Below are 27,496 nucleotides of genomic sequence, written 5' to 3' on the forward strand. Positions count from 1 at the left end.
TGAAGATTTCTGTACCCAGTCACCCTTTCCACTGAATAGGACTGTTGTTAAGAACCCTTTCGTACACTTTGAATATAAGGAAGATAATGAATTGTGTACAAAACTTCTTTAGAAGAAAATCCGAGGGAATTGATATCAACTATAATATCACAAACAGTAAAAGAAGCAAATGGAAAACTAGACTCAGAATGTGAATTAGCAAAGAACAAGTAAGAAAAGGAACTGTTTTTTCATACAGGAATAACAGGAACAGTGCTTTGGACAAAACATTTTCAGACTGAAAAGGATTGCTGTTATGAATCCTTTGATCAATCTTTAAATATAAAGAAGATTATGAAACTTGTACAGAAAGTTCCATTGGAGCAAATGGGAGAGAAGTTACATCAATTACAATGATCTGAAATGCAAGGGAAACAAAGGTAAACCTAGACTGAATACAATGGGAAATAGAGAAGAACAAATATCCAAAATAATGGAATTTTCAGTAGGAAATAACTAGAAGATTTCTCTACCCAGTCACCCTTTCCACTGAATAGGACTGTTGTTAAGAACCCTTTCGTAGAGTTTGAATATAAGGAAGATAATGAATTGTGTACAAAACTTCTTTTGAAGGAAATCAGAGAGAATTGATATCAACTATAATATCACAAACAGTAAAAGAAGCAAATGGAAAACTAGACTCAGAATGTGAATTAGTAAAGAACAAGTAAGAAAAGGAACTGTTTTTTCATACAGGAATAACAGGAACAGTGCTTTGGACAAAACATTTTCAGACTGAAAAGGATTGCTGTCACGAATCCTTTGATCAATCTTTAAATATAAAGAAGATTATGCAACTTGTACAGAAAGTTCCATTGGAGCAAATGGGAGAGAATTTACATCAATTACAATGATCTGAAATGCAAGGGAAACAAAGGTAAACCTAGACTGAATACAATGGGAAATAGAGAAGAACAAATATCCAAAATAATTGAATTTTCAGTAGGAAATAACTAGAAGATTTCTCTACCCAGTCACCCTTTCCACTGAATAGGACTGTTGTTAAGAACCCTTTCGTACAGTTTGAATATAAGGAAGATAATGAATTGTGTACAAAACTTCTTTTGAAGGAAATCTGAGAGAATTGATATCAACTATAATATCACAAACAGTAAAAGAAACAAATGGAAAACTAGACTCAGAATGTGAATTAGCAAAGAACAAGTAAGAAAAGGAACTGTTTTTTCATACAGGAATAACAGGAACAGTGCTTTGGACAAAACATTTTCAGACTGAAAAGGATTGCTGTCACGAATCCTTTGATCAATCTTTAAATATAAAGAAGATTATGCAACTTGTACAGAAAGTTCCATTGGAGCAAATGGGAGAGAATTTACATCAATCACAATGATCTGAAATGCAAGGGAAACAAAGGGAAACCTAGACTGAATACAATGGGAAATAGAGAAGAACAAATATCCAAAATAATGGAATTTTTAGTAGGAAATAACTTGAAGATTTCTGTACCCAGTCACCCTTTCCACTGAATAGGACTGTTGTTAAGAACCCTTTCGTACACTTTGAATATAAGGAAGATAATGAATTGTGTACAAAACTTCTTTAGAAGAAAATCCGAGAGAATTGATATCAACTATAATATCACAAACAGTAAAAGAAGCAAATGGAAAACTAGACTCAGAATGTGAATTAGTAAAGAACAAGTAAGAAAAGGAACTGTTTTTTCATACAGGAATAACAGAAACAGTGCTTTGGACAAAACATTTTCAGACTGAAAAGGATTGCTGTTATGAATCCTTTGATCAATCTTTAAATATAAAGAAGATTATGAAACTTGTACAGAAAGTTCCATTGGAGCAAATGGGAGAGAAGTTACATCAATTACAATGATCTGAAATGCAAGGGAAACAAAGGTAAACCTAGACTGAATACAATGGGAAATAGAGAAGAACAAATATCCAAAAAAATGGAATTTTCAGTAGGAAATAACTAGAAGATTTCTTTACCCAGTCACCCTTTCCACTGAATAGGACTGTTGTTAAGAACCCTTTCGTAGAGTTTGAATATAAGGAAGATAATGAATTGTGTACAAAACTTCTTTTGAAGGAAATCCGAGAGAATTGATATCAACTATAATATCACAAACAGTAAAAGAAGCAAATGGAAAACTAGACTCAGAATGTGAATTAGTAAAGAACAAGTAAGAAAAGGAACTGTATTTTCATACAGGAATAACAGGAACAGTGCTTTGGAGAAAACATTTTCAGACTGAAAAGGATTGCTGTTACGAATCCTTTGATCAATCTTTAAATATAAAGAAGATTATGCAACTTGTACAGAAAGTTCCATTGGAGCAAATGGGAGAGAATTTACATCAATTACAATGATCTGAAATGCAAGGGAAACAAAGGTAAACCTAGACTGAATACAATGGGAAATAGAGAAGAACAAATATCCAAAATAATGGAATTTTCAGTAGGAAATAACTAGAAGATTTCTCTACCCAGTCACCCTTTCCACTGAATAGGACTGTTGTTAAGAACCCTTTCGTAGAGTTTGAATATAAGGAAGATAATGAATTGTGTACAAAATTTCTTTTGAAGGAAATCCGAGAGAATTGATATCAACTATAATATCACAAACAGTAAAAGAAGCAAATGGAAAACTAGACTCAGAATGTGAATTAGTAAAGAACAAGTAAGAAAAGGAACTGTTTTTTCATACAGGAATAACAGGAACAGTGCTTTGGACAAAACATTTTCAGACTGAAAAGGATTGCTGTCACGAATCCTTTGATCAATCTTTAAATATAAAGAAGATTATGCAACTTGTACAGAAAGTTCCATTGGAGCAAATGGGAGAGAATTTACATCAATTACAATGATCTGAAATGCAAGGGAAACAAAGGTAAACCTAGACTGAATACAATGGGAAATAGAGAAGAACAAATATCCAAAATAATGGAATTTTCAGTAGGAAATAACTTGAAGATTTCTCTACCCAGTCACCCTTTCCACTGAATAGGACTGTTGTTAAGAACCCTATCGTACAGTTTGAATATAAGGAAGATAATGAATTGTGTACAAAACTTCTTTGGAAGAAAATCCGAGAGAATTGATATCAACTATAATATCACAAACAGTAAAAGAAGCAAATGGAAAACTAGACTCAGAATGTGAATTAGCAAAGAACAAGTAAGAAAAGGAACTGTTTTTTCATACAGGAATAACAGGAACAGTGCTTTGGACAAAACATTTTCAGACTGAAAAGGATTGCTGTTACGAATCCTTTGATCAATCTTTAAATATAAAGAAGATTATGCAACTTGTACAGAAAGTTCCATTGGAGCAAATGGGAGAGAATTTACATCAATTACAATGATCTGAAATGCAAGGGAAACAAAGGTAAACATAGACTGAATACAATGGGAAATAGAGAAGAACAAATATCCAAAATAATGGAATTTTCAGTAGGAAATAACTAGAAGATTTCTCTACCCAGTCACCCTTTCCACTGAATAGGACTGTTGTTAAGAACCCTTTCGTACAGTTTGAATATAAGGAAAATAATGAATTGTGTACAAAACTTCTTTTGAAGGAAATCCGAGAGAATTGATATCAACTATAATATCACAAACAGTAAAAGAAGCAAATGGAAAACTAGACTCAGAATGTGAATTAGTAAAGAACAAGTAAGAAAACCAATTGTTTTTTCATACAGGAATAACAGGAACAGTGCTTTGGACAAAACATTTTCAGACTGAAAAGGATTGCTGTTACGAATCCTTTGATCAATCTTTAAATATAAAGAAGATGATGCAACTTGTACAGAAAGTTCCATTGGAGCAAATGGGAGAGAATTTACATCAATTACAATGATCTGAAATGCAAGGGAAACAAAGGTAAACCTAGACTGAATACAATGGGAAATAGAGAAGAACAAATATCCAAAATAATGGAATTTTCAGTAGGAAATAACTTGAAGATTTCTCTACCCAGTCACCCTTTCCACTGAATAGGACTGTTGTTAAGAACCCTATCGTACAGTTTGAATATAAGGAAGATAATGAATTGTGTACAAAACTTCTTTGGAAGAAAATCCGAGAGAATTGATATCAACTATAATATCACAAACAGTAAAAGAAGCAAATGGAAAACTAGACTCAGAATGTGAATTAGCAAAGAACAAGTAAGAAAAGGAACTGTTTTTTCATACAGGAATAACAGGAACAGTGCTTTGGACAAAACATTTTCAGACTGAAAAGGATTGCTGTTATGAATCCTTTGATCAATCTTTAAATATAAAGAAGATTATGAAACTTGTACAGAAAGTTCCATTGGAGCAAATGGGAGAGAATTTACATCAATTACAATGATCTGAAATGCAAGGGAAACAAAGGTAAACCTAGACTGAATACAATGGGAAATAGAGAAGAACAAATATCCAAAATAATGGAATTTTCAGTAGGAAATAACTAGAAGATTTCTCTACCCAGTCACCCTTTCCACTGAATAGGACTGTTGTTAAGAACCCTTTCGTAGAGTTTGAATATAAGGAAGATAATGAATTGTGTACAATACTTCTTTTGAAGGAAATCCGAGAGAATTGATATCAACTATAATATCACAAACAGTAAAAGAAGCAAATGGAAAACTAGACTCAGAATGTGAATTAGTAAAGAACAAGTAAGAAAAGGAACTGTTTTTTCATACAGGAATAACAGGAACAGTGCTTTGGACAAAACATTTTCAGACTGAAAAGGATTGCTGTCACGAATCCTTTGATCAATCTTTAAATATAAAGAAGATTATGCAACTTGTACAGAAAGTTCCATTGGAGCAAATGGGAGAGAATTTACATCAATTACAATGATCTGAAATGCAAGGGAAACAAAGGTAAACATAGACTGAATACAATGGGAAATAGAGAAGAACAAATATCCAAAATAATGGAATTTTCAGTAGGAAATAACTAGAAGATTTCTCTACCCAGTCACCCTTTCCACTGAATAGGACTGTTGTTAAGAACCCTTTCGTACAGTTTGAATATAAGGAAAATAATGAATTGTGTACAAAACTTCTTTTGAAGGAAATCCGAGAGAATTGATATCAACTATAATATCACAAACAGTAAAAGAAGCAAATGGAAAACTAGACTCAGAATGTGAATTAGTAAAGAACAAGTAAGAAAACCAATTGTTTTTTCATACAGGAATAACAGGAACAGTGCTTTGGACAAAACATTTTCAGACTGAAAAGGATTGCTGTTACGAATCCTTTGATCAATCTTTAAATATAAAGAAGATGATGCAACTTGTACAGAAAGTTCCATTGGAGCAAATGGGAGAGAATTTACATCAATTACAATGATCTGAAATGCAAGGGAAACAAAGGTAAACCTAGACTGAATACAATGGGAAATAGAGAAGAACAAATATCCAAAATAATGGAATTTTCAGTAGGAAATAACTTGAAGATTTCTCTACCCAGTCACCCTTTCCACTGAATAGGACTGTTGTTAAGAACCCTATCGTACAGTTTGAATATAAGGAAGATAATGAATTGTGTACAAAACTTCTTTGGAAGAAAATCCGAGAGAATTGATATCAACTATAATATCACAAACAGTAAAAGAAGCAAATGGAAAACTAGACTCAGAATGTGAATTAGCAAAGAACAAGTAAGAAAAGGAACTGTTTTTTCATACAGGAATAACAGGAACAGTGCTTTGGACAAAACATTTTCAGACTGAAAAGGATTGCTGTTATGAATCCTTTGATCAATCTTTAAATATAAAGAAGATTATGCAACTTGTACAGAAAGTTCCATTGGAGCAAATGGGAGAGAATTTACATCAATTACAATGATCTGAAATGCAAGGGAAACAAAGGTAAACCTAGACTGAATACAATGGGAAATAGAGAAGAACAAATATCCAAAATAATGGAATTTTCAGTAGGAAATAACTAGAAGATTTCTCTACCCAGTCACCCTTTCCACTGAATAGGACTGTTGTTAAGAACCCTTTCGTAGAGTTTGAATATAAGGAAGATAATGAATTGTGTACAAAACTTCTTTTGAAGGAAATCCGAGAGAATTGATATCAACTATAATATCACAAACAGTAAAAGAAGCAAATGGAAAACTAGACTCAGAATGTGAATTAGCAAAGAACAAGTAAGAAAAGGAACTGTTTTTTCATACAGGAATAACAGGAACAGTGCTTTGGACAAAACATTTTCAGACTGAAAAGGATTGCTGTTACGAATCCTTTGATCAATCTTTAAATATAAAGAAGATTATGCAAATTGTACAGAAAGTTCCATTGGAGCAAATGGGAGAGAATTTACATCAATTACAATGATCTGAAATGCAAGGGAAACAAAGGTAAACATAGACTGAATACAATGGGAAATAGAGAAGAACAAATATCCAAAATAATGGAATTTTCAGTAGGAAATAACTAGAAGATTTCTCTACCCAGTCACCCTTTCCACTGAATAGGACTGTTGTTAAGAACCCTTTCGTACAGTTTGAATATAAGGAAAATAATGAATTGTGTACAAAACTTCTTTTGAAGGAAATCCGAGAGAATTGATATCAACTATAATATCACAAACAGTAAAAGAAGCAAATGGAAAACTAGACTCAGAATGTGAATTAGTAAAGAACAAGTAAGAAAACCAATTGTTTTTTCATACAGGAATAACAGGAACAGTGCTTTGGACAAAACATTTTCAGACTGAAAAGGATTGCTGTTACGAATCCTTTGATCAATCTTTAAATATAAAGAAGATGATGCAACTTGTACAGAAAGTTCCATTGGAGCAAATGGGAGAGAATTTACATCAATTACAATGATCTGAAATGCAAGGGAAACAAAGGTAAACCTAGACTGAATACAATGGGAAATAGAGAAGAACAAATATCCAAAATAATGGAATTTTCAGTAGGAAATAACTTGAAGATTTCTCTACCCAGTCACCCTTTCCACTGAATAGGACTGTTGTTAAGAACCCTATCGTACAGTTTGAATATAAGGAAGATAATGAATTGTGTACAAAACTTCTTTGGAAGAAAATCCGAGAGAATTGATATCAACTATAATATCACAAACAGTAAAAGAAGCAAATGGAAAACTAGACTCAGAATGTGAATTAGCAAAGAACAAGTAAGAAAAGGAACTGTTTTTTCATACAGGAATAACAGGAACAGTGCTTTGGACAAAACATTTTCAGACTGAAAAGGATTGCTGTTATGAATCCTTTGATCAATCTTTAAATATAAAGAAGATTATGAAACTTGTACAGAAAGTTCCATTGGAGCAAATGGGAGAGAATTTACATCAATTACAATGATCTGAAATGCAAGGGAAACAAAGGTAAACCTAGACTGAATACAATGGGAAATAGAGAAGAACAAATATCCAAAATAATGGAATTTTCAGTAGGAAATAACTAGAAGATTTCTCTACCCAGTCACCCTTTCCACTGAATAGGACTGTTGTTAAGAACCCTTTCGTAGAGTTTGAATATAAGGAAGATAATGAATTGTGTACAAAACTTCTTTGGAAGAAAATCCGAGAGAATTGATATCAACTATAATATCACAAACAGTAAAAGAAGCAAATGGAAAACTAGACTCAGAATGTGAATTAGTAAAGAACAAGTAAGAAAAGGAACTGTTTTTTCATACAGGAATAACAGGAACAGTGCTTTGGACAAAACATTTTCAGACTGAAAAGGATTGCTGTCACGAATCCTTTGATCAATCTTTAAATATAAAGAAGATTATGCAACTTGTACAGAAAGTTCCATTGGAGCAAATGGGAGAGAATTTACATCAATTACAATGATCTGAAATGCAAGGGAAACAAAGGTAAACATAGACTGAATACAATGGGAAATAGAGAAGAACAAATATCCAAAATAATGGAATTTTCAGTAGGAAATAACTAGAAGATTTCTCTACCCAGTCACCCTTTCCACTGAATAGGACTGTTGTTAAGAACCCTTTCGTAGAGTTTGAATATAAGGAAGATAATGAATTGTGTACAAAACTTCTTTTGAAGGAAATCCGAGAGAATTGATATCAACTATAATATCACAAACAGTAAAAGAAGCAAATGGAAAACTAGACTCAGAATGTGAATTAGCAAAGAACAAGTAAGAAAAGGAACTGTTTTTTCATACAGGAATAACAGGAACAGTGCTTTGGACAAAACATTTTCAGACTGAAAAGGATTGCTGTTACGAATCCTTTGATCAATCTTTAAATATAAAGAAGATTATGCAACTTGTACAGAAAGTTCCATTGGAGCAAATGGGAGAGAATTTACATCAATTACAATGATCTGAAATGCAAGGGAAACAAAGGTAAACATAGACTGAATACAATGGGAAATAGAGAAGAACAAATATCCAAAATAATGGAATTTTCAGTAGGAAATAACTAGAAGATTTCTCTACCCAGTCACCCTTTCCACTGAATAGGACTGTTGTTAAGAACCCTTTCGTAGAGTTTGAATATAAGGAAGATAATGAATTGTGTACAAAACTTCTTTTGAAGGAAATCCGAGAGAATTGATATCAACTATAATATCACAAACAGTAAAAGAAGCAAATGGAAAACTAGACTCAGAATGTGAATTAGCAAAGAACAAGTAAGAAAAGGAACTGTTTTTTCATACAGGAATAACAGGAACAGTGCTTTGGACAAAACATTTTCAGACTGAAAAGGATTGCTGTTACGAATCCTTTGATCAATCTTTAAATATAAAGAAGATTATGCAAATTGTACAGAAAGTTCCATTGGAGCAAATGAGAGAGAATTTACATCAATTACAATGATCTGAAATGCAAGGGAAACAAAGGTAAACATAGACTGAATACAATGGGAAATAGAGAAGAACAAATATCCAAAATAATGGAATTTTCAGTAGGAAATAACTAGAAGATTTCTCTACCCAGTCACCCTTTCCACTGAATAGGACTGTTGTTAAGAACCCTTTCGTACAGTTTGAATATAAGGAAAATAATGAATTGTGTACAAAACTTCTTTTGAAGGAAATCCGAGAGAATTGATATCAACTATAATATCACAAACAGTAAAAGAAGCAAATGGAAAACTAGACTCAGAATGTGAATTAGTAAAGAACAAGTAAGAAAACCAATTGTTTTTTCATACAGGAATAACAGGAACAGTGCTTTGGACAAAACATTTTCAGACTGAAAAGGATTGCTGTTACGAATCCTTTGATCAATCTTTAAATATAAAGAAGATGATGCAACTTGTACAGAAAGTTCCATTGGAGCAAATGGGAGAGAATTTACATCAATTACAATGATCTGAAATGCAAGGGAAACAAAGGTAAACCTAGACTGAATACAATGGGAAATAGAGAAGAACAAATATCCAAAATAATGGAATTTTCAGTAGGAAATAACTTGAAGATTTCTCTACCCAGTCACCCTTTCCACTGAATAGGACTGTTGTTAAGAACCCTATCGTACAGTTTGAATATAAGGAAGATAATGAATTGTGTACAAAACTTCTTTGGAAGAAAATCCGAGAGAATTGATATCAACTATAATATCACAAACAGTAAAAGAAGCAAATGGAAAACTAGACTCAGAATGTGAATTAGCAAAGAACAAGTAAGAAAAGGAACTGTTTTTTCATACAGGAATAACAGGAACAGTGCTTTGGACAAAACATTTTCAGACTGAAAAGGATTGCTGTTATGAATCCTTTGATCAATCTTTAAATATAAAGAAGATTATGAAACTTGTACAGAAAGTTCCATTGGAGCAAATGGGAGAGAATTTACATCAATTACAATGATCTGAAATGCAAGGGAAACAAAGGTAAACCTAGACTGAATACAATGGGAAATAGAGAAGAACAAATATCCAAAATAATGGAATTTTCAGTAGGAAATAACTAGAAGATTTCTCTACCCAGTCACCCTTTCCACTGAATAGGACTGTTGTTAAGAACCCTTTCGTAGAGTTTGAATATAAGGAAGATAATGAATTGTGTACAATACTTCTTTTGAAGGAAATCCGAGAGAATTGATATCAACTATAATATCACAAACAGTAAAAGAAGCAAATGGAAAACTAGACTCAGAATGTGAATTAGTAAAGAACAAGTAAGAAAAGGAACTGTTTTTTCATACAGGAATAACAGGAACAGTGCTTTGGACAAAACATTTTCAGACTGAAAAGGATTGCTGTCACGAATCCTTTGATCAATCTTTAAATATAAAGAAGATTATGCAACTTGTACAGAAAGTTCCATTGGAGCAAATGGGAGAGAATTTACATCAATTACAATGATCTGAAATGCAAGGGAAACAAAGGTAAACATAGACTGAATACAATGGGAAATAGAGAAGAACAAATATCCAAAATAATGGAATTTTCAGTAGGAAATAACTAGAAGATTTCTCTACCCAGTCACCCTTTCCACTGAATAGGACTGTTGTTAAGAACCCTTTCGTAGAGTTTGAATATAAGGAAGATAATGAATTGTGTACAAAACTTCTTTTGAAGGAAATCCGAGAGAATTGATATCAACTATAATATCACAAACAGTAAAAGAAGCAAATGGAAAACTAGACTCAGAATGTGAATTAGCAAAGAACAAGTAAGAAAAGGAACTGTTTTTTCATACAGGAATAACAGGAACAGTGCTTTGGACAAAACATTTTCAGACTGAAAAGGATTGCTGTTACGAATCCTTTGATCAATCTTTAAATATAAAGAAGATTATGCAACTTGTACAGAAAGTTCCATTGGAGCAAATGGGAGAGAATTTACATCAATTACAATGATCTGAAATGCAAGGGAAACAAAGGTAAACCTAGACTGAATACAATGGGAAATAGAGAAGAACAAATATCCAAAATAATGGAATTTTCAGTAGGAAATAACTAGAAGATTTCTCTACCCAGTCACCCTTTCCACTGAATAGGACTGTTGTTAAGAACCCTTTCGTAGAGTTTGAATATAAGGAAGATAATGAATTGTGTACAAAACTTCTTTTGAAGGAAATCCGAGAGAATTGATATCAACTATAATATCACAAACAGTAAAAGAAGCAAATGGAAAACTAGACTCAGAATGTGAATTAGCAAAGAACAAGTAAGAAAAGGAACTGTTTTTTCATACAGGAATAACAGGAACAGTGCTTTGGACAAAACATTTTCAGACTGAAAAGGATTGCTGTTACGAATCCTTTGATCAATCTTTAAATATAAAGAAGATTATGCAAATTGTACAGAAAGTTCCATTGGAGCAAATGGGAGAGAATTTACATCAATTACAATGATCTGAAATGCAAGGGAAACAAAGGTAAACATAGACTGAATACAATGGGAAATAGAGAAGAACAAATATCCAAAATAATGGAATTTTCAGTAGGAAATAACTAGAAGATTTCTCTACCCAGTCACCCTTTCCACTGAATAGGACTGTTGTTAAGAACCCTTTCGTACAGTTTGAATATAAGGAAAATAATGAATTGTGTACAAAACTTCTTTTGAAGGAAATCCGAGAGAATTGATATCAACTATAATATCACAAACAGTAAAAGAAGCAAATGGAAAACTAGACTCAGAATGTGAATTAGTAAAGAACAAGTAAGAAAACCAATTGTTTTTTCATACAGGAATAACAGGAACAGTGCTTTGGACAAAACATTTTCAGACTGAAAAGGATTGCTGTTACGAATCCTTTGATCAATCTTTAAATATAAAGAAGATGATGCAACTTGTACAGAAAGTTCCATTGGAGCAAATGGGAGAGAATTTACATCAATTACAATGATCTGAAATGCAAGGGAAACAAAGGTAAACCTAGACTGAATACAATGGGAAATAGAGAAGAACAAATATCCAAAATAATGGAATTTTCAGTAGGAAATAACTTGAAGATTTCTCTACCCAGTCACCCTTTCCACTGAATAGGACTGTTGTTAAGAACCCTATCGTACAGTTTGAATATAAGGAAGATAATGAATTGTGTACAAAACTTCTTTGGAAGAAAATCCGAGAGAATTGATATCAACTATAATATCACAAACAGTAAAAGAAGCAAATGGAAAACTAGACTCAGAATGTGAATTAGCAAAGAACAAGTAAGAAAAGGAACTGTTTTTTCATACAGGAATAACAGGAACAGTGCTTTGGACAAAACATTTTCAGACTGAAAAGGATTGCTGTTATGAATCCTTTGATCAATCTTTAAATATAAAGAAGATTATGAAACTTGTACAGAAAGTTCCATTGGAGCAAATGGGAGAGAATTTACATCAATTACAATGATCTGAAATGCAAGGGAAACAAAGGTAAACCTAGACTGAATACAATGGGAAATAGAGAAGAACAAATATCCAAAATAATGGAATTTTCAGTAGGAAATAACTAGAAGATTTCTCTACCCAGTCACCCTTTCCACTGAATAGGACTGTTGTTAAGAACCCTTTCGTAGAGTTTGAATATAAGGAAGATAATGAATTGTGTACAAAACTTCTTTGGAAGAAAATCCGAGAGAATTGATATCAACTATAATATCACAAACAGTAAAAGAAGCAAATGGAAAACTAGACTCAGAATGTGAATTAGTAAAGAACAAGTAAGAAAAGGAACTGTTTTTTCATACAGGAATAACAGGAACAGTGCTTTGGACAAAACATTTTCAGACTGAAAAGGATTGCTGTCACGAATCCTTTGATCAATCTTTAAATATAAAGAAGATTATGCAACTTGTACAGAAAGTTCCATTGGAGCAAATGGGAGAGAATTTACATCAATTACAATGATCTGAAATGCAAGGGAAACAAAGGTAAACCTAGACTGAATACAATGGGAAATAGAGAAGAACAAATATCCAAAATAATGGAATTTTCAGTAGGAAATAACTAGAAGATTTCTCTACCCAGTCACCCTTTCCACTGAATAGGACTGTTGTTAAGAACCCTTTCGTAGAGTTTGAATATAAGGAAGATAATGAATTGTGTACAAAACTTCTTTTGAAGGAAATCCGAGAGAATTGATATCAACTATAATATCACAAACAGTAAAAGAAGCAAATGGAAAACTAGACTCAGAATGTGAATTAGCAAAGAACAAGTAAGAAAAGGAACTGTTTTTTCATACAGGAATAACAGGAACAGTGCTTTGGACAAAACATTTTCAGACTGAAAAGGATTGCTGTTACGAATCCTTTGATCAATCTTTAAATATAAAGAAGATTATGCAACTTGTACAGAAAGTTCCATTGGAGCAAATGGGAGAGAATTTACATCAATTACAATGATCTGAAATGCAAGGGAAACAAAGGTAAACATAGACTGAATACAATGGGAAATAGAGAAGAACAAATATCCAAAATAATGGAATTTTCAGTAGGAAATAACTAGAAGATTTCTCTACCCAGTCACCCTTTCCACTGAATAGGACTGTTGTTAAGAACCCTTTCGTAGAGTTTGAATATAAGGAAGATAATGAATTGTGTACAAAACTTCTTTTGAAGGAAATCCGAGAGAATTGATATCAACTATAATATCACAAACAGTAAAAGAAGCAAATGGAAAACTAGACTCAGAATGTGAATTAGCAAAGAACAAGTAAGAAAAGGAACTGTTTTTTCATACAGGAATAACAGGAACAGTGCTTTGGACAAAACATTTTCAGACTGAAAAGGATTGCTGTTACGAATCCTTTGATCAATCTTTAAATATAAAGAAGATTATGCAAATTGTACAGAAAGTTCCATTGGAGCAAATGAGAGAGAATTTACATCAATTACAATGATCTGAAATGCAAGGGAAACAAAGGTAAACATAGACTGAATACAATGGGAAATAGAGAAGAACAAATATCCAAAATAATGGAATTTTCAGTAGGAAATAACTAGAAGATTTCTCTACCCAGTCACCCTTTCCACTGAATAGGACTGTTGTTAAGAACCCTTTCGTACAGTTTGAATATAAGGAAAATAATGAATTGTGTACAAAACTTCTTTTGAAGGAAATCCGAGAGAATTGATATCAACTATAATATCACAAACAGTAAAAGAAGCAAATGGAAAACTAGACTCAGAATGTGAATTAGTAAAGAACAAGTAAGAAAACCAATTGTTTTTTCATACAGGAATAACAGGAACAGTGCTTTGGACAAAACATTTTCAGACTGAAAAGTTTGCTGTTACGAATCCTTTGATCAATCTTTAAATATAAAGAAGATGATGCAACTTGTACAGAAAGTTCCATTGGAGCAAATGGGAGAGAATTTACATCAATCACAATGATCTGAAATGCAAGGGAAACAAAGGGAAACCTAGACTGAATACAATGGGAAATAGAGAAGAACAAATATCCAAAATAATGGAATTTTTAGTAGGAAATAACTTGAAGATTTCTGTACCCAGTCACCCTTTCCACTGAATAGGACTGTTGTTAAGAACCCTTTCGTAGAGTTTGAATATAAGGAAGATAATGAATTGTGTACAAAACTTCTTTTGAAGGAAATCCGAGAGAATTGATATCAACTATAATATCACAAACAGTAAAAGAAGCAAATGGAAAACTAGACTCAGAATGTGAATTAGTAAAGAACAAGTAAGAAAAGGAACTGTTTTTTCATACAGGAATAACAGGAACAGTGCTTTGGACAAAACATTTTCAGACTGAAAAGGATTGCTGTCACGAATCCTTTGATCAATCTTTAAATATAAAGAAGATTATGCAACTTGTACAGAAAGTTCCATTGGAGCAAATGGGAGAGAATTTACATCAATTACAATGATCTGAAATGCAAGGGAAACAAAGGTAAACATAGACTGAATACAATGGGAAATAGAGAAGAACAAATATCCAAAATAATGGAATTTTCAGTAGGAAATAACTAGAAGATTTCTCTACCCAGTCACCCTTTCCACTGAATAGGACTGTTGTTAAGAACCCTTTCGTACAGTTTGAATATAAGGAAAATAATGAATTGTGTACAAAACTTCTTTTGAAGGAAATCCGAGAGAATTGATATCAACTATAATATCACAAACAGTAAAAGAAGCAAATGGAAAACTAGACTCAGAATGTGAATTAGCAAAGAACAAGTAAGAAAAGGAACTGTTTTTTCATACAGGAATAACAGGAACAGTGCTTTGGACAAAACATTTTCAGACTGAAAAGGATTGCTGTTACGAATCCTTTGATCAATCTTTAAATATAAAGAAGATGATGCAACTTGTACAGAAAGTTCCATTGGAGCAAATGGGAGAGAATTTACATCAATTACAATGATCTGAAATGCAAGGGAAACAAAGGTAAACCTAGACTGAATACAATGGGAAATAGAGAAGAACAAATATCCAAAATAATGGAATTTTCAGTAGGAAATAACTTGAAGATTTCTCTACCCAGTCACCCTTTCCACTGAATAGGACTGTTGTTAAGAACCCTATCGTACAGTTTGAATATAAGGAAGATAATGAATTGTGTACAAAACTTCTTTGGAAGAAAATCCGAGAGAATTGATATCAACTATAATATCACAAACAGTAAAAGAAGCAAATGGAAAACTAGACTCAGAATGTGAATTAGCAAAGAACAAGTAAGAAAAGGAACTGTTTTTTCATACAGGAATAACAGGAACAGTGCTTTGGACAAAACATTTTCAGACTGAAAAGGATTGCTGTTATGAATCCTTTGATCAATCTTTAAATATAAAGAAGATTATGAAACTTGTACAGAAAGTTCCATTGGAGCAAATGGGAGAGAATTTACATCAATTACAATGATCTGAAATGCAAGGGAAACAAAGGTAAACCTAGACTGAATACAATGGGAAATAGAGAAGAACAAATATCCAAAATAATGGAATTTTCAGTAGGAAATAACTAGAAGATTTCTCTACCCAGTCACCCTTTCCACTGAATAGGACTGTTGTTAAGAACCCTTTCGTAGAGTTTGAATATAAGGAAGATAATGAATTGTGTACAAAACTTCTTTGGAAGAAAATCCGAGAGAATTGATATCAACTATAATATCACAAACAGTAAAAGAAGCAAATGGAAAACTAGACTCAGAATGTGAATTAGTAAAGAACAAGTAAGAAAAGGAACTGTTTTTTCATACAGGAATAACAGGAACAGTGCTTTGGACAAAACATTTTCAGACTGAAAAGGATTGCTGTCACGAATCCTTTGATCAATCTTTAAATATAAAGAAGATTATGCAACTTGTACAGAAAGTTCCATTGGAGCAAATGGGAGAGAATTTACATCAATTACAATGATCTGAAATGCAAGGGAAACAAAGGTAAACCTAGACTGAATACAATGGGAAATAGAGAAGAACAAATATCCAAAATAATGGAATTTTCAGTAGGAAATAACTAGAAGATTTCTCTACCCAGTCACCCTTTCCACTGAATAGGACTGTTGTTAAGAACCCTTTCGTAGAGTTTGAATATAAGGAAGATAATGAATTGTGTACAAAACTTCTTTTGAAGGAAATCCGAGAGAATTGATATCAACTATAATATCACAAACAGTAAAAGAAGCAAATGGAAAACTAGACTCAGAATGTGAATTAGCAAAGAACAAGTAAGAAAAGGAACTGTTTTTTCATACAGGAATAACAGGAACAGTGCTTTGGACAAAACATTTTCAGACTGAAAAGGATTGCTGTTACGAATCCTTTGATCAATCTTTAAATATAAAGAAGATTATGCAACTTGTACAGAAAGTTCCATTGGAGCAAATGGGAGAGAATTTACATCAATTACAATGATCTGAAATGCAAGGGAAACAAAGGTAAACATAGACTGAATACAATGGGAAATAGAGAAGAACAAATATCCAAAATAATGGAATTTTCAGTAGGAAATAACTAGAAGATTTCTCTACCCAGTCACCCTTTCCACTGAATAGGACTGTTGTTAAGAACCCTTTCGTAGAGTTTGAATATAAGGAAGATAATGAATTGTGTACAAAACTTCTTTTGAAGGAAATCCGAGAGAATTGATATCAACTATAATATCACAAACAGTAAAAGAAGCAAATGGAAAACTAGACTCAGAATGTGAATTAGCAAAGAACAAGTAAGAAAAGGAACTGTTTTTTCATACAGGAATAACAGGAACAGTGCTTTGGACAAAACATTTTCAGACTGAAAAGGATTGCTGTTACGAATCCTTTGATCAATCTTTAAATATAAAGAAGATTATGCAAATTGTACAGAAAGTTCCATTGGAGCAAATGAGAGAGAATTTACATCAATTACAATGATCTGAAATGCAAGGGAAACAAAGGTAAACATAGACTGAATACAATGGGAAATAGAGAAGAACAAATATCCAAAATAATGGAATTTTCAGTAGGAAATAACTAGAAGATTTCTCTACCCAGTCACCCTTTCCACTGAATAGGACTGTTGTTAAGAACCCTTTCGTACAGTTTGAATATAAGGAAAATAATGAATTGTGTACAAAACTTCTTTTGAAGGAAATCCGAGAGAATTGATATCAACTATAATATCACAAACAGTAAAAGAAGCAAATGGAAAACTAGACTCAGAATGTGAATTAGTAAAGAACAAGTAAGAAAACCAATTGTTTTTTCATACAGGAATAACAGGAACAGTGCTTTGGACAAAACATTTTCAGACTGAAAAGTTTGCTGTTACGAATCCTTTGATCAATCTTTAAATATAAAGAAGATGATGCAACTTGTACAGAAAGTTCCATTGGAGCAAATGGGAGAGAATTTACATCAATCACAATGATCTGAAATGCAAGGGAAACAAAGGGAAACCTAGACTGAATACAATGGGAAATAGAGAAGAACAAATATCCAAAATAATGGAATTTTTAGTAGGAAATAACTTGAAGATTTCTGTACCCAGTCACCCTTTCCACTGAATAGGACTGTTGTTAAGAACCCTTTCGTAGAGTTTGAATATAAGGAAGATAATGAATTGTGTACAAAACTTCTTTTGAAGGAAATCCGAGAGAATTGATATCAACTATAATATCACAAACAGTAAAAGAAGCAAATGGAAAACTAGACTCAGAATGTGAATTAGTAAAGAACAAGTAAGAAAAGGAACTGTTTTTTCATACAGGAATAACAGGAACAGTGCTTTGGACAAAACATTTTCAGACTGAAAAGGATTGCTGTCACGAATCCTTTGATCAATCTTTAAATATAAAGAAGATTATGCAACTTGTACAGAAAGTTCCATTGGAGCAAATGGGAGAGAATTTACATCAATTACAATGATCTGAAATGCAAGGGAAACAAAGGTAAACATAGACTGAATACAATGGGAAATAGAGAAGAACAAATATCCAAAATAATGGAATTTTCAGTAGGAAATAACTAGAAGATTTCTCTACCCAGTCACCCTTTCCACTGAATAGGACTGTTGTTAAGAACCCTTTCGTACAGTTTGAATATAAGGAAAATAATGAATTGTGTACAAAACTTCTTTTGAAGGAAATCCGAGAGAATTGATATCAACTATAATATCACAAACAGTAAAAGAAGCAAATGGAAAACTAGACTCAGAATGTGAATTAGCAAAGAACAAGTAAGAAAAGGAACTGTTTTTTCATACAGGAATAACAGGAACAGTGCTTTGGACAAAACATTTTCAGACTGAAAAGGATTGCTGTTACGAATCCTTTGATCAATCTTTAAATATAAAGAAGATGATGCAACTTGTACAGAAAGTTCCATTGGAGCAAATGGGAGAGAATTTACATCAATTACAATGATCTGAAATGCAAGGGAAACAAAGGTAAACCTAGACTGAATACAATGGGAAATAGAGAAGAACAAATATCCAAAATAATGGAATTTTCAGTAGGAAATAACTTGAAGATTTCTCTACCCAGTCACCCTTTCCACTGAATAGGACTGTTGTTAAGAACCCTATCGTACAGTTTGAATATAAGGAAGATAATGAATTGTGTACAAAACTTCTTTGGAAGAAAATCCGAGAGAATTGATATCAACTATAATATCACAAACAGTAAAAGAAGCAAATGGAAAACTAGACTCAGAATGTGAATTAGCAAAGAACAAGTAAGAAAAGGAACTGTTTTTTCATACAGGAATAACAGGAACAGTGCTTTGGACAAAACATTTTCAGACTGAAAAGGATTGCTGTTACGAATCCTTTGATCAATCTTTAAATATAAAGAAGATTATGCAACTTGTACAGAAAGTTCCATTGGAGCAAATGGGAGAGAATTTACATCAATTACAATGATCTGAAATGCAAGGGAAACAAAGGTAAACATAGACTGAATACAATGGGAAATAGAGAAGAACAAATATCCAAAATAATGGAATTTTCAGTAGGAAATAACTAGAAGATTTCTCTACCCAGTCACCCTTTCCACTGAATAGGACTGTTGTTAAGAACCCTTTCGTACAGTTTGAATATAAGGAAAATAATGAATTGTGTACAAAACTTCTTTTGAAGGAAATCCGAGAGAATTGATATCAACTATAATATCACAAACAGTAAAAGAAGCAAATGGAAAACTAGACTCAGAATGTGAATTAGTAAAGAACAAGTAAGAAAAGGAACTGTTTTTTCATACAGGAATAACAGGAACAGTGCTTTGGACAAAACATTTTCAGACTGAAAAGGATTGCTGTTACGAATCCTTTGATCAATCTTTAAATATAAAGAAGATGATGCAACTTGTACAGAAAGTTCCATTGGAGCAAATGGGAGAGAATTTACATCAATCACAATGATCTGAAATGCAAGGGAAACAAAGGTAAACCTAGACTGAATACAATGGGAAATAGAGAAGAACAAATATCCAAAATAATGGAATTTTTAGTAGGAAATAACTTGAAGATTTCTGTACCCAGTCACCCTTTCCACTGAATAGGACTGTTGTTAAGAACCCTTTCGTACACTTTGAATATAAGGAAGATAATGAATTGTGTACAAAACTTCTTTAGAAGAAAATCCGAGAGAATTGATATCAACTATAATATCACAAACAGTAAAAGAAGCAAATGGAAAACTAGACTCAGAATGTGAATTAGTAAAGAACAAGTAAGAAAAGGAACTGTTTTTTCATACAGGAATAACAGGAACAGTGCTTTGGACAAAACATTTTCAGACTGAAAAGGATTGCTGTTATGAATCCTTTGATCAATCTTTAAATATAAAGAAGATTATGAAACTTGTACAGAAAGTTCCATTGGAGCAAATGGGAGAGAAGTTACATCAATTACAATGATCTGAAATGCAAGGGAAACAAAGGTAAACCTAGACTGAATACAATGGGAAATAGAGAAGAACAAATATCCAAAAAAATGGAATTTTCAGTAGGAAATAACTAGAAGATTTCTTTACCCAGTCACCCTTTCCACTGAATAGGACTGTTGTTAAGAACCCTTTCGTACACTTTGAATATAAGGAAGATAATGAATTGTGTACAAAACTTCTTTTGAAGGAAATCCGAGAGAATTGATATCAACTATAATATCACAAACAGTAAAAGAAGCAAATGGAAAACTAGACTCAGAATGTGAATTAGTAAAGAACAAGTAAGAAAAGGAACTGTTTTTTCATACAGGAATAACAGGAACAGTGCTTTGGAGAAAACATTTTCAGACTGAAAAGGATTGCTGTTACGAATCCTTTGATCAATCTTTAAATATAAAGAAGATTATGCAACTTGTACAGAAAGTTCCATTGGAGCAAATGGGAGAGAATTTACATCAATTACAATGATCTGAAATGCAAGGGAAACAAAGGTAAACCTAGACTGAATACAATGGGAAATAGAGAAGAACAAATATCCAAAATAATGGAATTTTCAGTAGGAAATAACTAGAAGATTTCTCTACCCAGTCACCCTTTCCACTGAATAGGACTGTTGTTAAGAACCCTTTCGTAGAGTTTGAATATAAGGAAGATAATGAATTGTTTACAAAACTTCTTTTGAAGGAAATCCGAGAGAATTGATATCAACTATAATATCACAAACAGTAAAAGAAGCAAATGGAAAACTAGACTCAGAATGTGAATTAGTAAAGAACAAGTAAGAAAAGGAACTGTTTTTTCATACAGGAATAACAGGAACAGTGCTTTGGACAAAACATTTTCAGACTGAAAAGGATTGCTGTCACGAATCCTTTGATCAATCTTTAAATATAAAGAAGATGATGCAACTTGTACAGAAAGTTCCATTGGAGCAAATGGGAGAGAATTTACATCAATCACAATGATCTGAAATGCAAGGGAAACAAAGGGAAACCTAGACTGAATACAATGGGAAATAGAGAAGAACAAATATCCAAAATAATGGAATTTTTAGTAGGAAATAACTTGAAGATTTCTGTACCCAGTCACCCTTTCCACTGAATAGGACTGTTGTTAAGAACCCTTTCGTACACTTTGAATATAAGGAAGATAATGAATTGTGTACAAAACTTCTTTAGAAGAAAATCCGAGAGAATTGATATCAACTATAATATCACAAACAGTAAAAGAAGCAAATGGAAAACTAGACTCAGAATGTGAATTAGCAAAGAACAAGTAAGAAAAGGAACTGTTTTTTCATACAGGAATAACAGGAACAGTGCATTGGACAAAACATTTTCAGACTGAAAAGGATTGCTGTTACGAATCCTTTGATCAATCTTTAAATATAAAGAAGATTATGCAACTTGTACAGAAAGTTCCATTGGAGCAAATGGGAGAGAAGTTACATCAATTACAATGATCTGAAATGCAAGGGAAACAAAGGTAAACCTAGACTGAATACAATGGGAAATAGAGAAGAACAAATATCCAAAAAAATGGAATTTTCAGTAGGAAATAACTAGAAGATTTCTTTACCCAGTCACCCTTTCCACTGAATAGGACTGTTGTTAAGAACCCTTTCGTAGAGTTTGAATATAAGGAAGATAATGAATTGTGTACAAAACTTCTTTTGAAGGAAATCCGAGAGAATTGATATCAACTATAATATCACAAACAGTAAAAGAAGCAAATGGAAAACTAGACTCAGAATGTGAATTAGTAAAGAACAAGTAAGAAAAGGAACTGTTTTTTCATACAGGAATAACAGGAACAGTGCTTTGGAGAAAACATTTTCAGACTGAAAAGGATTGCTGTTACGAATCCTTTGATCAATCTTTAAATATAAAGAAGATTATGCAACTTGTACAGAAAGTTCCATTGGAGCAAATGGGAGAGAATTTACATCAATTACAATGATCTGAAATGCAAGGGAAACAAAGGTAAACCTAGACTGAATACAATGGGAAATAGAGAAGAACAAATATCCAAAATAATGGAATTTTCAGTAGGAAATAACTAGAAGATTTCTCTACCCAGTCACCCTTTCCACTGAATAGGACTGTTGTTAAGAACCCTTTCGTAGAGTTTGAATATAAGGAAGATAATGAATTGTGTACAAAACTTCTTTTGAAGGAAATCCGAGAGAATTGATATCAACTATAATATCACAAACAGTAAAAGAAGCAAATGGAAAACTAGACTCAGAATGTGAATTAGTAAAGAACAAGTAAGAAAAGGAACTGTTTTTTCATACAGGAATAACAGGAACAGTGCTTTGGACAAAACAATATCAGACTGAAAAGGATTGCTGTCACGAATCCTTTGATCAATCTTTAAATATAAAGAAGATGATGCAACTTGTACAGAAAGTTCCATTGGAGCAAATGGGAGAGAATTTACATCAATTACGATGATCTGAAATGCAAGGGAAACAAAGGTAAACATAGACTGAATACAATGGGAAATAGAGAAGAACAAATATCCAAAATAATGGAATTTTCAGTAGGAAATAACTAGAAGATTTCTCTACCCAGTCACCCTTTCCACTGAATAGGACTGTTGTTAAGAACCCTTTCGTACAGTTTGAATATAAGGAAAATAATGAATTGTGTACAAAACTTCTTTTGAAGGAAATCCGAGAGAATTGATATCAACTATAATATCACAAACAGTAAAAGAAGCAAATGGAAAACTAGACTCAGAATGTGAATTAGCAAAGAACAAGTAAGAAAAGGAACTGTTTTTTCATACAGGAATAACAGGAACAGTGCTTTGGACAAAACATTTTCAGACTGAAAAGGATTGCTGTTACGAATCCTTTGATCAATCTTTAAATATAAAGAAGATTATGCAACTTGTACAGAAAGTTCCATTGGAGCAAATGGGAGAGAATTTACATCAATTACAATGATCTGAAATGCAAGGGAAACAAAGGTAAACCTAGACTGAATACAATGGGAAATAGAGAAGAACAAATATCCAAAATAATGGAATTTTCAGTAGGAAATAACTTGAAGATTTCTCTACCCAGTCACCCTTTCCACTGAATAGGACTGTTGTTAAGAACCCTATCGTACAGTTTGAATATAAGGAAGATAATGAATTGTGTACAAAACTTCTTTGGAAGAAAATCCGAGAGAATTGATATCAACTATAATATCACAAACAGTAAAAGAAGCAAATGGAAAACTAGACTCAGAATGTGAATTAGCAAAGAACAAGTAAGAAAAGGAACTGTTTTTTCATACAGGAATAACAGGAACAGTGCTTTGGACAAAACATTTTCAGACTGAAAAGGATTGCTGTTACGAATCCTTTGATCAATCTTTAAATATAAAGAAGATTATGAAACTTGTACAGAAAGTTCCATTGGAGCAAATGGGAGAGAAGTTACATCAATTACAATGATCTGAAATGCAAGGGAAACAAAGGTAAACCTAGACTGAATACAATGGGAAATAGAGAAGAACAAATATCCAAAAAAATGGAATTTTCAGTAGGAAATAACTAGAAGATTTCTTTACCCAGTCACCCTTTCCACTGAATAGGACTGTTGTTAAGAACCCTTTCGTACAGTTTGAATATAAGGAAGATAATGAATTGTGTACAAAACTTCTTTTGAAGGAAATCCGAGAGAATTGATATCAACTATAATATCACAAACAGTAAAAGAAGCAAATGGAAAACTAGACTCAGAATGTGAATTAGTAAAGAACAAGTAAGAAAAGGAACTGTTTTTTCATACAGGAATAACAGGAACAGTGCTTTGGAGAAAACATTTTCAGACTGAAAAGGATTGCTGTTACGAATCCTTTGATCAATCTTTAAATATAAAGAAGATTATGCAACTTGGACAGAAAGTTCCATTGGAGCAAATGGGAGAGAATTTACATCAATTACAATGATCTGAAATGCAAGGGAAACAAAGGTAAACCTAGACTGAATACAATGGGAAATAGAGAAGAACAAATATCCAAAATAATGGAATTTTCAGTAGGAAATAACTAGAAGATTTCTCTAGCCAGTCACCCTTTCCACTGAATAGGACTGTTGTTAAGAACCCTTTCGTAGAGTTTGAATATAAGGAAGATAATGAATTGTGTACAAAACTTCTTTTGAAGGAAATCCGAGAGAATTGATATCAACTATAATATCACAAACAGTAAAAGAAGCAAATGGAAAACTAGACTCAGAATGTGAATTAGTAAAGAACAAGTAAGAAAAGGAACTGTTTTTTCATACAGGAATAACAGGAACAGTGCTTTGGACAAAACATTTTCAGACTGAAAAGGATTGCTGTCACGAATCCTTTGATCAATCTTTAAATATAAAGAAGATTATGCAACTTGTACAGAAAGTTCCATTGGAGCAAATGGGAGAGAATTTACATCAATCACAATGATCTGAAATGCAAGGTAAACAAAGGGAAACCTAGACTGAATACAATGGGAAATAGAGAAGAACAAATATCCAAAATAATGGAATTTTTAGTAGGAAATAACTTGAAGATTTCTGTACCCAGTCACCCTTTCCACTGAATAGGACTGTTGTTAAGAACCCTTTCGTACACTTTGAATATAAGGAAGATAATGAATTGTGTACAAAACTTCTTTAGAAGAAAATCCGAGGGAATTGATATCAACTATAATATCACAAACAGTAAAAGAAGCAAATGGAAAACTAGACTCAGAATGTGAATTAGCAAAGAACAAGTAAGAAAAGGAACTGTTTTTTCATACAGGAATAACAGGAACAGTGCTTTGGACAAAACATTTTCAGACTGAAAAGGATTGCTGTTATGAATCCTTTGATCAATCTTTAAATATAAAGAAGATTATGAAACTTGTACAGAAAGTTCCATTGGAGCAAATGGGAGAGAAGTTACATCAATTACAATGATCTGAAATGCAAGGGAAACAAAGGTAAACCTAGACTGAATACAATGGGAAATAGAGAAGAACAAATATCCAAAAAAATGGAATTTTCAGTAGGAAATAACTAGAAGATTTCTTTACCCAGTCACCCTTTCCACTGAATAGGACTGTTGTTAAGAACCCTTTCGTAGAGTTTGAATATAAGGAAGATAATGAATTGTGTACAAAACTTCTTTTGAAGGAAATCCGAGAGAATTGATATCAACTATAATATCACAAACAGTAAAAGAAGCAAATGGAAAACTAGACTCAGAATGTGAATTAGTAAAGAACAAGTAAGAAAAGGAACTGTTTTTTCATACAGGAATAACAGGAACAGTGCTTTGGAGAAAACATTTTCAGACTGAAAAGGATTGCTGTTACGAATCCTTTGATCAATCTTTAAATATAAAGAAGATTATGCAACTTGTACAGAAAGTTCCATTGGAGCAAATGGGAGAGAATTTACATCAATTACAATGATCTGAAATGCAAGGGAAACAAAGGTAAACCTAGACTGAATACAATGGGAAATAGAGAAGAACAAATATCCAAAATAATGGAATTTTCAGTAGGAAATAACTAGAAGATTTCTCTACCCAGTCACCCTTTCCACTGAATAGGACTGTTGTTAAGAACCCTTTCGTAGAGTTTGAATATAAGGAAGATAATGAATTGTGTACAAAACTTCTTTTGAAGGAAATCAGAGAGAATTGATATCAACTATAATATCACAAACAGTAAAAGAAGCAAATGGAAAACTAGACTCAGAATGTGAATTAGTAAAGAACAAGTAAGAAAAGGAACTGTTTTTTCATACAGGAATAACAGGAACAGTGCTTTGGACAAAACATTTTCAGACTGAAAAGGATTGCTGTCACGAATCCTTTGATCAATCTTTAAATATAAAGAAGATTATGCAACTTGTACAGAAAGTTCCATTGGAGCAAATGGGAGAGAATTTACATCAATTACAATGATCTGAAATGCAAGGGAAACAAAGGTAAACCTAGACTGAATACAATGGGAAATAGAGAAGAACAAATATCCAAAATAATTGAATTTTCAGTAGGAAATAACTAGAAGATTTCTCTACCCAGTCACCCTTTCCACTGAATAGGACTGTTGTTAAGAACCCTTTCGTACAGTTTGAATATAAGGAAGATAATGAATTGTGTACAAAACTTCTTTTGAAGGAAATCTGAGAGAATTGATATCAACTATAATATCACAAACAGTAAAAGAAACAAATGGAAAACTAGACTCAGAATGTGAATTAGCAAAGAACAAGTAAGAAAAGGAACTGTTTTTTCATACAGGAATAACAGGAACAGTGCTTTGGACAAAACATTTTCAGACTGAAAAGGATTGCTGTCACGAATCCTTTGATCAATCTTTAAATATAAAGAAGATTATGCAACTTGTACAGAAAGTTCCATTGGAGCAAATGGGAGAGAATTTACATCAATCACAATGATCTGAAATGCAAGGGAAACAAAGGGAAACCTAGACTGAATACAATGGGAAATAGAGAAGAACAAATATCCAAAATAATGGAATTTTTAGTAGGAAATAACTTGAAGATTTCTGTACCCAGTCACCCTTTCCACTGAATAGGACTGTTGTTAAGAACCCTTTCGTACACTTTGAATATAAGGAAGATAATGAATTGTGTACAAAACTTCTTTAGAAGAAAATCCGAGAGAATTGATATCAACTATAATATCACAAACAGTAAAAGAAGCAAATGGAAAACTAGACTCAGAATGTGAATTAGTAAAGAACAAGTAAGAAAAGGAACTGTTTTTTCATACAGGAATAACAGAAACAGTGCTTTGGACAAAACATTTTCAGACTGAAAAGGATTGCTGTTATGAATCCTTTGATCAATCTTTAAATATAAAGAAGATTATGAAACTTGTACAGAAAGTTCCATTGGAGCAAATGGGAGAGAAGTTACATCAATTACAATGATCTGAAATGCAAGGGAAACAAAGGTAAACCTAGACTGAATACAATGGGAAATAGAGAAGAACAAATATCCAAAAAAATGGAATTTTCAGTAGGAAATAACTAGAAGATTTCTTTACCCAGTCACCCTTTCCACTGAATAGGACTGTTGTTAAGAACCCTTTCGTAGAGTTTGAATATAAGGAAGATAATGAATTGTGTACAAAACTTCTTTTGAAGGAAATCCGAGAGAATTGATATCAACTATAATATCACAAACAGTAAAAG

This window comes from Sminthopsis crassicaudata, chromosome 6 (genome assembly GCF_048593235.1).
Source record: "Sminthopsis crassicaudata isolate SCR6 chromosome 6, ASM4859323v1, whole genome shotgun sequence".
NCBI classification, from domain to species: domain Eukaryota; kingdom Metazoa; phylum Chordata; class Mammalia; order Dasyuromorphia; family Dasyuridae; genus Sminthopsis; species Sminthopsis crassicaudata.